Source organism: Tubulanus polymorphus, chromosome 3, assembly GCF_964204645.1.
Source record: "Tubulanus polymorphus chromosome 3, tnTubPoly1.2, whole genome shotgun sequence".
In the NCBI taxonomy this organism is placed as follows: Eukaryota; Metazoa; Nemertea; class Palaeonemertea; order Tubulaniformes; family Tubulanidae; genus Tubulanus; species Tubulanus polymorphus.
In genome coordinates, this window is record NC_134027.1 from 16,787,678 (window position 1) to 16,807,189 (window position 19,512).

A 19,512-nucleotide genomic window follows, 5' to 3' on the forward strand; every position below is an offset into this window, starting at 1 on the left:
ACAAGAGAGCCTTTTTAGCATAATCGATAACTGCCTGGTTTCGTTCCAGGAAATCAACTCCGAGAATGAAGTCCGAGGTGACTCCATCCACCACGTACATAGAATGTGACACGTCCAAATTTCCTAATACAAAATCTACGGAAATAACACCTTTCAAATCAAACTTAGTACCATCTACCCCACGGGCGGACTGAAATTGTCCCTCCTGCAAAGGGCCATTCGATATCTGAGGATGATTGATGAAGTAATTGTTTGAGAGTACAGAAATATCGGCACCCGTATCAATCAAAATGTTTAACGGTGTCCCTGAATGACTACCAGTCACTCGGTTGGCGGCAGTTGCCATGATTGACGGGGAATAAGCCTCCTGTCCAATAGTGTTGTTCTGACTGGAAAGGGACCCTATGTCGTTGGTTGACGTGTTACCTAAAGTCATCGTAACAGGTGGAAGTTGTTCCTGACAGTGAACAGTTGGTTGACAATCGGAGTTCGAATCTCCTATCGCAACCTTTTCGTTGATTGGCATATTCGGTTTAGACGTGAGGACAACTTGACCTCTGTCCTGTTCATGGGACATTCCATCCCCAACTGGATGGTGGAAACTGCTGGCATTTGAGGTGACAGGAAAGTTCTGTCCTCTTTCAAACGAGTGACACAAATTCTCCGACATTGACTCCTGACTAGATATCTTTGACAAAATAGTTTCCATATTACTCATCATTAAGACATTCCGATCGTGAATTATTACTACTACTTGAATCTGATGACACAAGATCACATTGTATTGCTGATTCGGAGGTTGCTGGGTACCTACACTGATCAAAAGCGCCTTCGTGACAATCTAAATGAGACTTCCTATCTCTAAAAAGGTCATCTTCTGCCGAATCCGTCGGACCATTAACCCCTCTAGGGTGTGACCTATCAATACTAATATTGTCACCCGAGCACGCCATATCAGCACGTACTTCCTGCAATTTAACCGGATCGATAAACGTAACCCTCCTGTGTCTTTTTATATGCTCGTAAGTAGTCGACAACTGGGAATTGTCCCTCCAGATGTCCTCAAAATTGGATCCCTGATCCATATAAAAATATTCACCTAATGACAATTGGGAATTGTCCCTCCAGCTGTCCCCTAAGTTACGATCCTGAATGCCATAATCGTCATCGGCCCCCCATGAAGGAGTGTGATAGCCGATAAACCTATCTAAATCCAATGACTCATCGTCATCAAAGTAATACGAATTATAATTGTCCTCAGTCTCAAAATAACTGTCAACTGAATCTGCTAGCATGTCGCCCTGATTAAATGACACGTCAAATATACCATCCCCATCGTCCTCAAAATAATCATCATAATCAAAAATATAATTGTCAATTTCCGGACAGTCGTTGTCATATCTATGATACCCCGAATATTTGTCATCCCACCAAAAATCACTCATTATCGCCGAAACGGGCGAGGGCTCTGTTGACCAATCATTGCGCGACCCCACCCATAGGATGAGGTCTCCGGTCGTTTCCCTGACCAAATGTTCGATTAACCCGTTGGGAATCACGCCCAAGATTCTGTGACCGAAACTGACCCCTACCAGAATTTTGGGGACGGCGATTATCACGCTGAAATGCGTCCCGGTTTGGCGAGACCCGTGACCTTTGTTGGTCGTAACGCCAAGACGGACAATTCTTGGCGTAATGACCAGGGGCGTGACATTGATAGCACACCACCTGTCCATCTTGCGACCTTTGTGATGGACGGTTCTCACTATAGTAGGTACCTCTATCATTTTGCTGAGTACGGGTAGATTTTTGAGTGTCCATGATCTGGCGAAACATGTCCCGTAGCTCAGCCATGACATCTCCTATCGCCTTATTTGGTTCGGTCCCAATTTGCGATACCTTGGGAGACGACAGAGCCTTACGTTGTTCGATATGTTCCGCCAATTCTGGCTGCCTCCCAAGCATCCCTAAACGTCGTAGGACGCTGTGACAACAAATAGACAGAAATATCAGGGCGGGAGTTATTAATTAATAACATCTTCTTCAGATGGTCAGAAAATTTCAGACTTGAGGCCACACGATCAATCTCCTCCGCAAACCAATCGACCGATTGCGTTTCCCCCTGTCGCATTGTCGTCAAGGCTGACTCCTTGACCAAGGCCCACGAGGTGGGGGTAAATTGTAAACAAAATGCATGAACAATATGCTCCCAGGGAGTGGCAATATTTCTACCGGTCGCATCGATACCCTGATCAATTCGAAGATCATTAAATAAGATTAGGGCCGGGCCAGCCAAAAACCAATACAACTGTTTCTTTTTAGCGTCATCGTTCCAACCCCTTAGATCGGCCAAACGGTCAAATCCTTTGAACCAATCAGTGACGTACTGGTCACAATCAATTGTCTCTAAAGACCCACTTATACAGTGCGGTCCTGAAAATAGAAAACGTAAGCAGCCTGAACACCCAATGGAAGAGAGTGTCATGCCTAGAAACTCAAGGCACAAAAGAGGGGAAGATAACCCCGTTAACAACAATTTTGCCCTTGCATGTTCCAAATGTACACTGAATATACCGGCTAGTGAGGGGACTCATTACTGTCACTATTGCAAAAAGGCCATATGTAAGAGGTGCGCTAAAGTCCCAACGGAACTGAATCTACAACGAGACAGCGACACAGATTCCTGCTTAATCATAGCCTGTGAAAATTGTAAAACTGATAACAATAGCTCCTTCAATAATCAAATGCTAGCCAAACTCGAGCAGATTGTGGCCAAACAAGATACTCTGTTAATTGAGATGGCCAAAAAAGCCGACAAAGTATATGTAGATGAGAAGTTTACGACAGTAGATGAGAGAATGAAAAATATTGAAAACCAAATGGAGGTTCTAAAAATCTCAGAAGCTGAATTACAGAAAGCCCACTCCGAACTACAACAAGCCAGTCAAAATTCTGAGATTGATACAAGAATATCGGAAGTGTTAAATGATGGTCTAGGTAAATTAAGAGAAGAGATCTGGGAGACTGAATCTAGAAAAAGAAATATTATATTGTATAATATACCCGAGTCAACAGAGGCCGAAGGCAATAAACGTAGCGCAAATGACAGGCACGCAGTCAAACAATTTTTACTGCAGACCCTAAGTATGCATTCTGTTGGGGCCCCAAGACTTATTAACAGGATAGGCACCTTCGACAAAGATAAGACTAGACCCCTCCGAGTGATCTTAGGGACAGAATACGATAAAGAAGAGATTGTCAACAAGTATACGGATTTGAAGAGGGAAAACCCGGAAATTCTGTTAAACATCAGTATGGCCAGTGACAGAACAATCAGTCAGCGTAAGGAGTACAGCAAGTTGCGACAAGAAATGGAAGAGAGACGAGCAAAAGGAGAAAAGGGCTTGACCATAAGAGGGAAGAAAATAATTCAAGCCCGTCAGCCCTTTCGTAAGTAAAAACGTCGGAAACGACGAAAATCATCCTGATAAAAATAGTAAAATCCGCTACAACGATCCTGAATTAAACACAAATAATAACCAGACTCGCACACGGAATAAGGAACAGTTGAGGTGTATGTATGCTAATGTAGACTCCCTGATGAATAAGATAACTGAGTTTGAGACAATCATATATGACAAAGACCCAGACATCATCTGTCTCACAGAGGTTAAACCAAAAAACCCCAGATTTCCACTAAGCCAGGAAAATTTATTATTTCACGGAGCCGAGAAATATGACATATATAGCAACATAGAATCTGAAGGTAGGGGCATTGCAATCTATACTAAAAAAACCCTCAGAAGCAATGAAGCATGTCTCCCACAGCTGGTAAACTCGGAATTTTCCGAAATGAAATGGATCGAAATCTCTCAGACTAAACCCCTGAGGCCTATACTACTGGGATGTCTGTACAGAAGTCCAAACAGTACTCCGAATAATAACCGATTACTCAATAACCTTGTACAGAACCTCGCTTACGTCAACAGTTTCCTGGGAGATTTTAATTATCCAGATATTATCTGGAAAAAAATGAAAAGTACATCACGGCAATCCTCTGACTTCCTGGAATCATGCCTCGACTCTTATTTATATGAACACATCACCAGTCCAACTAGGCACCGAAACAATGAGAGAAGTAATACGTTGGATCTCATATTCACCAGTGATGGAAACGATATTCAGCAGATAGAATACAAAGCTCCTCTAGGAAATAGTGACCATGTCATCCTAGAATTCGTCCTAAATTGCAACGTCCGTCCTAAGCACCAGATTAGACAAGCATTCAAGAATTACAACAAAGGCGATTATGAACAAGTGAGATTGCAATTGGCTGAGGACCTCGATGTAGATTGCCTTAGTAACCTAGATGTAGAAAACTGTTGGAGAGTCATCCACTCGAAACTGTTAGAAACTGAGAAAAAATATGTACCCAACAGTATCAAACAACGATGGAAGGCAAGATCTCCTATGTGGATGAATAGAGAAACCCTAAAAATGGTCAGAGAAAAGCGTAAAGCCTGGAAACAATATCTACATACAAAAGACACATCAGACTACCAGAATTATCAGAGGTTGAATAATATTGCGAGACAAGCCACCCGAACTGCCCAAAAAAAGTTTGAGAAAAACCTGGCCAAAGAGACTCAGTCCAACCCCAAAGCTTTCTGGAAATATACCAAATCAAAAACCAAAATGTCAAGCGAAATTCCGGACCTCAGGTACCAAGATATCAATGGAACTACCAAGTCGGCAGATTCAGGAGAAGAAAAGGCCAAAGTATTTAATGAGTTTTTTGCCAGCACCTTCACACAAGAGGACACAGCATTTTTACCTGCAGCGGAAACCCATGAAGTTCCCCTGCTCGAAACCATGATCTTTGATCCAGCAGATATAAAAAAAGGCCTAAGAACCTAAACCCGAACAAGACCAAAGGCCCAGATAATATCCATCCAAGGTTACTCATAGAATCAGCTGATGTTATTGCTGAACCACTGACAATTCTATTTCGAAAATCCATGCAAGAATCTCGATTGCCTGTAATCTGGAAAACAGCACATATAAAACCAATACATAAAAGTGGCTCAAAAATGATGGCAGAAAATTACAGACCAATCAGCCTTACAAGCTGCATATGCAAACTGATGGAGTTATTGGGGTGATAAATTAGTAGTTTGCATAGAGGGAGGGAAGCCAGAGTTCAGGGCAGTGGCTGAAGTTAGTAAATAACCTACGTAGATGCTTACGTCGCACATAAGACACTGAATAGAAGATAGGTGAAAGTGACGTGAGTATCTGCGTAGGGTTGCTGGTTATAGCGGCAGCCTTGAGCTCTGGTATGGCTAGGAAGTAAACAAGTAATAAACTCGTGACGTATAACATATGTAGAAGTATACGTCACGAGTAACATGAAATAAGATAAAAAGGGAGGGTCAGCACAGTAAGGGAGAGAGAGATGCTAGAGTGGCGGAGAAGCCTAAAAATACGAGCTGTAGGAAGGAATAAGAATTGTGCGGGAAAATAAAGAAAGAACGTAGACCCACGAGAAGAGTTATTATTCCGGAGTCAGAGGGATATCACTTATCGGATTAATCGGAACCAACAACGACAACACGAGGGGAGAACGCAACGTGGCCCCCACAACAATTGGTTGAGAAACTCAACCCCACAACATTGGTGGAGAACAGTGGTGTATCCTGCACCTCTCGCTGCCAAGCGATCGTGTATATTTGGTGAGTGAGCAGGGGTGAAGTAAAAGTGTAAGATGAACGTTACATTCCGTAACCGTTATAATTACATGAAATACGGACCGCTACCGCGGGTTAAGTTGAAATATTGCGGATAACTCGATCTGTGTATAAAAATCATTGCCGTCTGGATTTAATACCTGTTTGTTTGTCTTATTCGAGAAATATGTAATCTTCATATCGTCAGATTCAGTTGAAATGAATTATAGAGCTTCCAGTGCGGAAAGTAGTTGTTTCTTTCCATATTTAAATTAATTGAATTATCCGATTTGGTGTGGCGTTTTCGTAAGATCGTATTTTGGACACTACGTTTTACATGGCAGCAAATTGAATTTACGACTCCGAATTTAGATTCGTGTGAATTAACGGACATAATGGCGTTCGGAAACGAAGTGATTCTGCGATCATAGCGCGATAAATGAAAAACAGTAGAGTATTAGAGGCATTATACAAACGCATTTCATCATCGGACAGTTCATAGATCTGCTACGGGAAATCGACCTTGGAGACGTTCAACGGACTACGATTGCGGCTTATAGTAATTGTAAATAATATGATATGTATTTCTGCATGTTTTGATTGCTTTTGTAGAATGATACTCAGCGTTTTTAAGTTGCTTGTGTGCTGGGTTATTGTATCTACGTAGATATAAATATGCACTACGTAAATCTTTTATAGTTTGCTAAATTTGCTGGATGGTATTTCGCGAAAGAATGATTTATTAGTCTAGGTGAGCCACTCGGTTATCAGTGTAACGATAGTTGAAAGCGCTCACTGCCTGTATATACCTAACAAATAACTGTGGTGTTTATGTGGTTTTAAGAAATATAATGAGTATCGCGAGTTAGTATAGAATATGTTTATTGTGCAAAGGTTAGATTGGGCGCTCAGTGGTGAATCTTACCGGAGGGGGTTTGAATAGAGTAGTTTATATGAGATGAATTAAGGTGGACCAGGGACCTGGATGAAGAGTAAGGGAAGCTCTAGGGATGGTCCGGAATAAAACGGGGGATTATAGCCCGAAGGATTAATTCTGAAGATCCTTTGAAACAGTATAATGTTTAGTGGCTAGCCTCTGGGAAAGATTGGATATATATGTTGGACATTATTAGGGTCGAATATCAAGAAATACCAAATGGGTGATTCGTCGGCCGGTTCCCTATTTATCCATTGATTTTATTTTACTCCGGTAAGGCGTGACATGGGGGATGATACGGAAATGAGAAATGTCACGATACAGCTATTTGTTAGGTATGCTGAAATGGCCATTCAGGGGATTGGTTTTTTAGAAGTAAAGGGTTGCTCATTGCGTAATACAATAAGTATGATAAGTATTATTCGGTAGATTGGGTATCTTAACTGAATGGTCGTAGATTGCAGGGATGTGTGAGCGCTATGTTTTTTTTCCGAACTTTCAGTCCGTCTTGACCGGTTTATATACAGGATGAGGCGTCGGCCGTTTTACATGTGGGGTTATATCCCCTGATTTGCGGGAAGGAATTAGAACAATTCGAATATCAGATGTGGGTGGTTTGGAAGACCATAGGCCCAGGAGTTAAAGTTAATTTTTGAGAATCGGCTGTTTGAATGGCACTGAATGAGTAGTGTCCAGAGGAATTTTCCCTAACTTTTGGGTGATGCATCTTAATGAGTTTTGTGGTCACTTTATGACATCCTTCCATAAATATATGGCGGCCTGCCTGTCTATTTCAACGGTTCCAAGCCGCAAATAGCAGTTCATGTTATCCCTGCCTAGACTACGGATAAATGTGCTTTCTGAGGCAATGGGTGGGGACTAGCAGCTGACATCTCAATAATGCGAATGTACGCATGCGGTATATTCATTTTTGCTATGTTTTGGCTTACCTTTATGTTACGTACACATAGAAAAATTATTATGAAATTGTTTGTGAATTCATTGTTGAGCATGTCTTTTGCCAACGTGTGCTGGGCACATAATAATCAACTAAATGATGTATCTGGCATCTGTATTAATTTACGTCGTTGATTGGGGTCGGGACAGGTTTGACAAATCATCTGATATCGGTTAAGGTAACGGCTGATAGTTTGGACAGTGGGAAATTGACATGTTTGCAATGGTAATTTTAAAGACAAATTAGGCTGCACACACTGATTATTTTTTTTTGGTAAAGATAACGAGAACGAGAAGAGTCAGAAAGTTGAAGTGGTTGGTCATATATTGTTAAATTATTAGACTACATAAATGTGGATATAGAGAAATGGGTGATTGTCTATGAAAGCTATTTGGGAAGTTGTGTTTGATATGTTTTTTTTTGCATGACTACAATTGTATAGGCTTGTTCTCATTAAATGTAAGATCAATATACAGATGTACATGCCTCATAATTGTTATATATTACTGATGAAAAGAGTCTCATATTTGATATTTGTAGATGATTGCTTTCCCTTAGATAAAGTTCGTGTGTTAAGTTTATAAGTATTTAGAAATTTTTTTGGCTTACCGTAAAATTCTATGGGGTCCATGTAGGTCTCGTTGATGAATAAGTGAACTGATGATGAGTGGGGTGTGTTGCTTAGTTTAGGTAGAAGTTTGATGTAGGATTGGATAATAGGGGAAAGGGTCAGAAATTGTGATTTATGTCTACTTTACAGGTGTTGTAAATTGATGTACGGAATGGTGGTTGTGTTTCATTAGTCTTGATGTTCTGAAGGTTTTATGTAATTTTCATTACCCTGCGGCTGGCTTTAAGTTGTAAGAGATGTTGCTTATAAATGATGTTCTGAAGCCTGTACACTTTTGAAAAGATTTTTTGGGAAACTACAATAGGGTCTTGTGGATTTTTGGCGATTGGGGACCAATCGTCTGGGGAGGAGGATAGTATTGGGGTGATAAATTAGTAGTTTGCATAGAGGGAGGGAAGCCAGAGTTCAGGGCAGTGGCTGAAGTTAGTAAATAACCTACGTAGATGCTTACGTCGCACATAAGACACTGAATAGAAGATAGGTGAAAGTGACGTGAGTATCTGCGTAGGGTTGCTGGTTATAGCGGCAGCCTTGAGCTCTGGTATGGCTAGGAAGTAAACAAGTAATAAACTCGTGACGTATAACATATGTAGAAGTATACGTCACGAGTAACATGAAATAAGATAAAAAGGGAGGGTCAGCACAGTAAGGGAGAGAGAGATGCTAGAGTGGCGGAGAAGCCTAAAAATACGAGCTGTAGGAAGGAATAAGAATTGTGCGGGAAAATAAAGAAAGAACGTAGACCCACGAGAAGAGTTATTATTCCGGAGTCAGAGGGATATCACTTATCGGATTAATCGGAACCAACAACGACAACACGAGGGGAGAACGCAACGTGGCCCCCACAACATTGTTGGAGAACCGAAAGCAACCCCACAACAGAGTCAATCATTCGTGATAAAGTAATGGAACATCTTATCTACAACAACATCCTGTCCAATGAACAGCATGGTTTTATTCCAGGGCGGTCGACTAGCACTCAATTGCTCCAATCACTAAAAGAATGGATGTCTCACCGTGATGAGGGTGTTTCAACTGATGTCATATTCTTGGACTTCAAGAAAGCCTTCGACAAAGTAGCCCATGAGAGATTAATAGCAAAAGTACATGGCTGTGGTATCACCAGTAATCTGCTTCTCTGGATACGAGATTTTCTATCTAACCGCAAACAGTCAGTCCTGGTTGACGGTGTTACCTCTGCATGGAAAAGTGTCTCCAGCGGTGTGCCACAAGGAAGTATCCTGGGGCCGATATTATTTGTAATATTCATAAATGATCTTCCCCCGGTTGTAAACAGCAATATCAAGATGTACGCCGATGACGCAAAGATTTACCGTAAAATTGAGTCAAACGAAGATGTTAAATTATTACAAAATGACTTATTACTTCTTGATAAATGGTCAAAAACGTGGCAGATGGAGTTTCATCCCGAAAAGTGTATAGTTCTCCATCTGGGAAATGAGCAATTTCCTTCTGAATTCTGGATGCCTGACAAAGGCGGTCAGAGATTCCAGCTCTTCGTAAAACAAGTTGAAAAAGATCTTGGGGTGCTGACTGATAATAAGCTAACTTTTGAGGACCATATACACACCTCAATTAAAAAGGCCAACACCATGCTTGGGATCATCAAAAGAACTTTCAAGAACTTAGATGCCAAGACTTTTTGCCTACTTTACAAAGGTCTTGTCCGCCCTATACTTGAATATGCTGCAACAATTTGGAATCCGTACCTTAGAAAACATATCGATGCACTTGAAAGAGTCCAGCGACGCGCCACAAAGATGGTCCAAAAATATCGAGATCTAGAATACAAGGATAGACTAAAGAAGCTTAATTTACCTACCCTGTATTACCGGAGGACCAGGGGAGACATGATTATGGTTTTCAACATTATGCACGAAAACTATAATATTGATGGAAACACCATACTTGAGGCAGACAAGCGGACACGTCAGTTGAGAGGTCACAGTCAGAAACTTTTAAAACAAAGGTGTAAGAAGGAGCTTTACAGCAACTTTTTCTCAAACCGAGTTGTAAATAAATGGAACAGCCTGACCGAAAACATAGTCACTGCTCCATCAATAAACTGCTTTAAAAGTAGACTCGATAAATTCTGGGAAGACCAGAAATATCTTACCTCGTAAAATAAATTTTTGTCAATTCAAATGATATGTCACAAATTATAATAATCAATTGTTTATTATTAAAATTTACCTGTATTTTAATTTTTGTTAATCTTAATCTAATCTTTAAAACTAACTTAACAACTAACTGAACTAACATCATATTGATTGTTCTTTGGTAAATCTGCGGAATGGAGCTCCTGGTGTTACAATGTCGGCGGGAATCATCCTGGTACCTCCATAGAGGTTGCCGATACGTTCACCTTGGGCCACACGCACTTCCTTTACCTTTTTCAGAATAACACTAACAACACTCGTATTTATGGACCGAATAAAACCTTCTCCTTGTAGCAAATTCTACAAAATGGCTAGAAATCAAGCGTGTATGGCTTATCAAATGAACTACGCCAAAATCATGACTGATCAGATTTTTTTAATAAAATTCAACCAATCAACTCTATAAATAATTTAATCTTTTAGTAATGAATAAATATACCAATTATTTTTAATGAAAGATTACTAAGTGAGAGAGCTTTTTATGGAAACCCTGTCACCTAACCAATACTAATCAACAAACGAGCCGGACACCAATAGGCCGCCACCAGGCCTCCTTCCGTCCGTGAATTTGATGATGATGATGATGATGATGATGATGATGATGATGATGATGATGATGATGATGATGATGATGATGATGATGATGATGATGATGATGATGATGATGATGATGATGATGATGATGATGATGGTCGTCTCGTCCCGTAAATTTAGGGAGCAAAGAGAAATTCATGAACGCCGTGGCTGTGTCCACCTGTTCGCGAAGGCCAGAGAGGGCCTGCAGAACAGTGTCGTTGCCTACAGCGGATCGTTCCCGTGAGCCACCCGCACCGTACGTCGTCTCCCCTCCAGTCGACATTGTATATCTTTAAACGAATACTAATCTAAAATAACATTTTAAAAAATTTCCAACCCAAAAAAACAGATGTAGGTTCGATTCCCCATCCTGGCTGGACGGTTTTGGCAATTCACAAGGTGGAGGGTTCGAACCCCTCAATGGCTGTAGTGCAGCCCCATCGGTGTCGACCTGCATGGCGAGTTGGTTAGAATCCCACAGAGGTCCCCGACACTCCTCCGGTATTACACATGAGCGTGCAGTGGTGGGTTCGAATCCCACGACGGCTCTCGAAGTTCCTCCGGAATCTCAAATCGTCGTGCACTTCGCGGGTTCGAATCCCGCAATGGTTCCCGAAACTCCACCGGAATTTCAAATGGTTTCGTTTGAGGTGGACTCCCACAATAGCTTTTCGAATGTCGGGCTGGTTGTAGCGCGGCGCTTCTTAGAAAATGCGTTCTTCGCACCACAATGTGAGCATATAAAAATGTGTACCATTTGAACAACAATTAATTACTAATGCAAAAGTTTCCGGCACAACTGAACTAAACAGTATGGGTTTCGGCACCAGTGATACGCCAATATCCCGGGTTTCGGCACCAGTGATACGCCGGTCACAATCCTCTCCTTAGTCGTTAATTAATAAAAGCAATAATCGGTCCCTGGCGAGAGAACGTGTCCGCACACAAACCCAAGTAAAACTAGAATACCGGAAATTTTGAATGGATATAACAATACAAGATGAATTTATTTACCTTGATATTCAACACAGTTCTCCAGTTCTACACAATCCAAATCCTAGCTCTAAATTCCTATTGCACTCTCCTGTTGGTAACCCGTCCTGAATCAAGTCCCAGACCAGCTTTTAACAAGTATCTACGAGTGTCTCCCGAGTGACTGCTCTCTCAAGACGCGGATCCCTTTTATAGAAAGAATCGGCATTCTTAAAATACCGACTCTCCCACTCGACTTTTGGCAAGGAGCAGCAACCTTACTGTCATGACTGTTTTGGTCATATAGCATTTGGCCTTAATGATTCGCTGATCTAAAATTATTTGAGAAAGTGATTTGCTAAACTAACTTTTTCCTTCCAACCCTCCTGTCATGACGCGGAATGATTTACTCACTCCTTGCTTATCATCGTTGAGAAAACAGCTACTCTCAGCGAGTTACCAACAGACGTATACAACAAGAGAAACTTTAGAGAGCTAGTATTATCATTTAACACAAATTAATTTTCTTAAAACTTTAGCGATTATAGAGACTTTGTTCTCATTTAACATCTAGGATATTCAAATTAAATATATTTTTGAAACTATAGTATTTGTCTCAGATTACGGTACCACTGATTATTTCTTTTTGAATTATTATAAATACTTTTGATTCGGAACTTCATTATGATCCCCTATCTCCCTAAAGATCATTCTATAACTGTTATACTAAATAAATTTGATTACAATGCGGGATAAAGCAAAACAACAATATCTCCCCATACTTCCGTTTTTCTTTTTATAGAAAGTAGTCGGGAGTATCATAAAGTAACAGCGTGATTCTTTCACCAGCCGCATAATAAATGCAACCCATTGTTCCGACCAAATACGGTTCCGTCTATTCTTAAGTTTATAAAAAGATTTCTGAATGTTTGCCAGATAACGCAGCAGAAGAACCGAGAAAGAATTATTTTTACACCAGGCTGATTTATGGTCAGCGCTGATAGATCAAAGCATCAAACAACAACCTGCTTACTACATCTTACTACGTTTGTTGTCTGAAACCATTAATAACCACCAACGCATTCAGGAAATCAACATTACAAACATTTTTTAGCTACTACGAAATCTTGCTACGGATCAGACGTTTTCGCGCCGAAAAGTGCTTTTCCTGACGATTTGAGCATTTTTACGCATCGACATTGTCGTTTTTCCGATAGGGGAATATTTGATACGAAAACGTCTTTTCTCGCGCTGAACGACGTTTTCGCGACGAAAAGTGCTTTTCCTGACGATTTGAGCGCTTTTACGCATCGACATTGTCGTTTTTCCGATACGGGGAGAATGTGATGAGAAAACGTCTTTTCTCGGGCTCAACGACGTTTTCGGGTCGAAAAGTGCTTTTCCTGACGATTTGAGCGCTTTTACGCATCGACATTGTCGTTTTTCCGATAGGGGGAATATTCGATACGAAAACGTCTTTTCTCGCGCTGAACGACGTTTTCGGGCCGAAAAGAGCTTTTCCTGACGATTTGAGCGCTTTTACGCATCGACATTGTCGTTTTTCCGATAGGGGGAATATTTGATACGAAAACGTCTTTTCTCGCGCTGAACGACGTTTTCGGGTCGAAAAGTGCTTTTCCTGACGATTTGAGCGCTTTTACGCATCGACATTGTCGTTTTTCCGATAGGGGTTATATTTCATACGAAAACGTCTTTTCTCGCGCTGAACGACGTTTTCGCGTCGAAAAGTGTTTTTCCTGACGATTTGAGCGCTTTTACACATCGACATTGTCGTTTTTCCGATAGGGGGAATATTCGATACGAAAACGTCTTTTCTCGCGCTGAACGACGTTTTCGCGTCGAAAAGTGCTTTTCCTGACGATTTGAGCGCTTTTACGCATCGACATTGTCGTTTTTCAGATAGGGGGAATATTTCATACGAAAACGTCTTTTCTCGCGCTGAACGACGTTTTCGCGTCGAAAAGTGCTTTTCCTGACGATTTGAGAGTTTTTACGCATCGACATTGTCGTTTTTCAGATAGGGGGAATATTTCATACGAAAACGTCTTTTCTCGCGCTGAACGACGTTTTCGCGTCGAAAAGTGTTTTTCCTGACGATTTGAGCGCTTTTACGCATCGACATTGTCGTTTTTCCGATAGGGGGAATATTTGATACGAAAACGTCTTTTCTCGCGCTGAACGACGTTTTCGGGTCGAAAAGTGCTTTTCCTGACGATTTGAGCCCTTTTACGCATCGACATTGTCGTTTTTCCGATAGGAGTTATATTTCATACGAAAACGTCTTTTCTCGCGCTGAACGACGTTTTCGCGTCGAAAAGTGTTTTTCCTGACGATTTGAGCGCTTTTACACATCGACATTGTCGTTTTTCCGATAGGGGGAATATTCGATACGAAAACGTCTTTTCTCGCGCTGAACGACGTTTTCGCGTCGAAAAGTGCTTTTCCTGACGATTTGAGCGCTTTTACGCATCGACATTGTTGTTTTTCCGATTGGGGGAATATTTCATACGAAAACGTCTTTTCTCGCGCTGAACGACGTTTTCGCGTCGAAAAGTGCTTTTCCTGACGATTTGAGAGTTTTTACGCATCGACATTGTCGTTTTTCAGATAGGGGGAATATTTCATACGAAAACGTCTTTTCTCGCGCTGAACGACGTTTTCGCATCGAAAAGTGTTTTTCCTGACGATTTGAGCGCTTTTACGCATCGACATTGTTGTTTTTCCGATTGGGGGAATATTTGATACGAAAACGTCTTTTCTCGCGCTGAACGACGTTTTCGCGTCGAAAAGTGCTTTTCCTGACGATTTGAGAGTTTTTACGCATCGACATTGTCGTTTTTCAGATAGGGGGAATATTTCATACGAAAACGTCTTTTCTCGCGCTGAACGACGTTTTCGCGTCGAAAAGTGTTTTTCCTGACGATTTGAGCGCTTTTACGCATCGACATTGTCGTTTTTCCGATAGGGGGGATATTCGATACGAAAACGTCTTTTCTCGCGCTGAACGACGTTTTCGCGCCGAAAAGTGCTTTTCCTGACGATTTGAGAGTTTTTACGCATCGACATTGTCGTTTTTCAGATAGGGGGAATATTTCATACGAAAACGTCATTTCTCGCGCTGAACGACGTTTTCGGGTCGAAAAGTGCTTTTCCTGACGATTTGAGCGCTTTTACGCATCGACATTGTCGTTTTTCCGATAGAGGGAATATTCGATACGAAAACGTCTTTTCTCGCGCTGAACGACGTTTTCGGGTCGAAAAGTGCTTTTCCTGACGATTTGAGCGCTTTTACGCATCGACATTGTCGTTTTTCCGATAGGGGGAAAATGTGATGAGAAAACGTCTTTTCTCGCGCTGAACGACGTTTTCGGGTCGAAAAGTGCTTTTCCTGACGATTTGAGCGCTTTTACGCATCGACATTGTCGTTTTTCCGATAGGGGGAATATTTGATACGAAAACGTCTTTTCTCGCGCTGAACGACGTTTTCGGGTCGAAAAGTGCTTTTCCTGACGATTTGAGCGCTTTTACGCATCGACATTGTCGTTTTTCCGATAGGGGGAAAATGTGATGAGAAAACGTCTTTTCTCGCGCTGAACGACGTTTTCGGGTCGAAAAGTGCTTTTCCTGACGATTTGAGCGCTTTTAAGCATCGACATTGTCGTTTTTCCGATAGGGGGAATATTTGATACGAAAACGTCTTTTCTCGCGCTGAACGACGTTTTCGGGTCGAAAAGTGCTTTTCCTGACGATTTGAGCGCTTTTACGCATCGACATTGTCGTTTTTCCGATAGGGGGAATATTTGATACGAAAACTTCTTTTCTCGCGCTGAACGACGTTTTCGGGTCGAAAAGTGCTTTTCCTGACGATTTGAGCGCTTTTACGCATCGACATTGTCGTTTTTCCGATAGGGGGAATATTTGATACGAAAACGTCTTTTCTCGCGCTGAACGACGTTTTCGGGTCGAAAAGTGCTTTTCCTGACGATTTGAGCGCTTTTACGCATCGACATTGTCGTTTATCCGATACGGGGAGAATGTGATGAGAAAACGTCTTTTCTCGCGCTGAACGACGTTTTCGCGACGAAAAGTGCTTTTCCTGACGATTTGAGCGCTTTTACGCATCGACATTGTCGTTTTTCCGATAGGGGGAATATTTGATACGAAAACGTCTTTTCTCGCGCTGAACGACGTTTTCGGGTCGAAAAGTGCTTTTCCTGACGATTTGAGCGCTTTTACGCATCGACATTGTCGTTTTTCCGATAGGGGGAAAATGTGATGAGAAAACGTCTTTTCTCGCGCTGAACGACGTTTTCGGGTCGAAATGTGCTTTTCCTGACGATTTGACCGCTTTTACGCATCGACATTGTCGTTTTTCCGATACGGGGAAAATGTGATGAGAAAACGTCTTTTCTCGCGCTGAACGACGTTTTCGGATCGAAAAGTGCTTTTCCCGACAATTTGAGCGCTTTTACGCATCGACATTGTCGTTTTTCCGATAGGGGGAATATTTGATACGAAAACGTCTTTTCTCGCGCTGAACGAAGTTTTCGGGTCGAAAAGTGCTTTTCCTGACGATTTGAGCGCTTTTACGCATCGACATTGTCGTTTTTCCGATACGGGGAATATTTGATACGAAAACGTCTTTTCTCGCGCTGAACGACGTTTTCGGGTCGAAATGTGCTTTTCCTGACGATTTGAGCGCTTTTACGCATCGACATTGTCGTTTTTCCGATAGGGGGAATATTTGATACGAAAACGTCTTTTCTCGCGCTGAACGACGTTTTCGGGTCGTAAAGTGCTTTTCCTGACGATTTGAGCGCTTTTACGCATCGACATTGTCGTTTTTCCGATAGGGGGAATATTTGATACGAAAACGTCTTTTCTCGCGCTGAACGACGTTTTCGCGTCGAAAAGTGCTTTTCCTGACGATTTGAGCGCTTTTACGCATCGACATTGTTGTTTTTCCGATTGGGGGAATATTTCATACGAAAACGTCTTTTCTCGCGCTGAACGACGTTTTCGCGTCGAAAAGTGCTTTTCCTGACGATTTGAGAGTTTTTACGCATCGACATTGTCGTTTTTCAGATAGGGGGAATATTTCATACGAAAACGTCTTTTCTCGCGCTGAACGACGTTTTCGCGTCGAAAAGTGTTTTTCCTGACGATTTGAGCGCTTTTACGCATCGACATTGTCGTTTTTCCGATAGGGGGAATATTTGTTACGAAAACGTCTTTTCTCGCGCTGAACGACGTTTTCGGGTCGAAAAGTGCTTTTCCTGACGATTTGAGCGCTTTTACGCATCGACATTGTCGTTTTTCCGATAGGAGTTATATTTCATACGAAAACGTCTTTTCTCGCGCTGAACGACGTTTTCGCGTCGAAAAGTGTTTTTCCTGACGATTTGAGCGCTTTTACACATCGACATTGTCGTTTTTCCGATAGGGGGAATATTCGATACGAAAACGTCTTTTCTCGCGCTGAACGACGTTTTCGCGTCGAAAAGTGCTTTTCCTGACGATTTGAGCGCTTTTACGCATCGACATTGTTGTTTTTCCGATTGGGGGAATATTTGATACGAAAACGTCTTTTCTCGCGCTGAACGACGTTTTCGCGTCGAAAAGTGCTTTTCCTGACGATTTGAGAGTTTTTACGCATCGACATTGTCGTTTTTCAGATAGGGGGAATATTTCATACGAAAACGTCTTTTCTCGCGCTGAACGACGTTTTCGCGTCGAAAAGTGTTTTTCCTGACGATTTGAGCGCTTTTACGCATCGACATTGTCGTTTTTCCGATAGGGGGGATATTCGATACGAAAACGTCTCTTCTCGCGCTGAACGACGTTTTCGCGCCGAAAAGTGCTTTTCCTGACGATTTGAGAGTTTTTACGCATCGACATTGTCGTTTTTCCGATACGGGGAAAATGTGATGAGAAAACGTCTTTTCTCGCGCTGAACGACGTTTTCGGGTCGAAAAGTGCTTTTCCTGACGATTTGAGCGCTTTTAAGCATCGACATTGTCGTTTTTCCGATAGGGGGAATATTTGATAACGAAAACGTCTTTTCTCGCGCTGAACGACGTTTTCGGGTCGAAAAGTGCTTTTCCTGACGATTTGAGCGCTTTTACGCATCGACATTGTCGTTTTTCCGATAGGGGGAAAATGTGATGAGAAAACGTCTTTTCTCGCGCTGAACGACGTTTTCGGGTCGAAATGTGCTTTTCCTGACGATTTGAGCGCTTTTACGCATCGACATTGTCGTTTTTCCGATAGGGGGAATATTTGATACGAAAACGTCTTTTCTCGCGCTGAACGACGATTTCGGGTCGAAAAGTGCTTTTCCTGACGATTTGAGCGCTTTTACGCATCGACATTGTCGTTTTTCCGATACGGGGAATATTTGATACGAAAACGTCTTTTCTCGCGCTGAACGACGTTTTCGGGTCGAAAAGTGCTTTTCCTGACGATTTGAGCGCTTTTTACGCATCGACATTGTCGTTTTTCCGATACGGGAAAATGTGATGAGAAAACGTCTTTTCTCGCGCTGAACGACGTTTTCGGGTCGAAATGTGCTTTTCCTGACGATTTGAGCGCTTTTACGCATCGACATTGTCGTTTTTCCGATACGGGGAAAATGTGATGAGAAAACGTCTTTTCTCGCGCTGAACGACGTTTTCGGGTCGAAAAGTGCTTTTCCTGACGATTTGAGCGCTTTTACGCATCGACATTGTCGTTTTTCCGATAGGGGGAATATTTGATACGAAAACGTCTTTTCTCGCGCTGAACGACGTTTTCGGGTCGAAAAGAGCTTTTCCTGACGATTTGAGCGCTTTTACGCATCGACATCGTCGTTTTTCCGATAGGGGGAATATTTGATACGAAAACGTCTTTTCTCGCGCTGAACGACGTTTTCGGGTCGAAAAGTGCTTTTCCTGACGATTTGAGCGCTTTTACGCATCGACATTGTCGTTTTTCCGATAGGAGTTATATTTCATACGAAAACGTCTTTTCTCGCGCTGAACGACGTTTTCGCGTCGAAAAGTGTTTTTCCTGACGATTTGAGCGCTTTTACACATCGACATTGTCGTTTTTCCGATAGGGGGAATATTCGATACGAAAACGTCTTTTCTCGCGCTGAACGACGTTTTCGCGTCGAAAAGTGCTTTTCCTGACGATTTGAGCGCTTTTACGCATCGACATTGTTGTTTTTCCGATTGGGGGAATATTTGATACGAAAACGTCTTTTCTCGCGCTGAACGACGTTTTCGCGTCGAAAAGTGCTTTTCCTGACGATTTGAGAGTTTTTACGCATCGACATTGTCGTTTTTCCGATAGGGGGGATATTCGATACGAAAACGTCTTTTCTCGCGCTGAACGACGTTTTCGCGCCGAAAAGTGCTTTTCCTGACGATTTGAGAGTTTTTACGCATCGACATTGTCGTTTTTCAGATAGGGGGAATATTTCATACGAAAACGTCATTTCTCGCGCTGAACGACGTTTTCGGGTCGAAAAG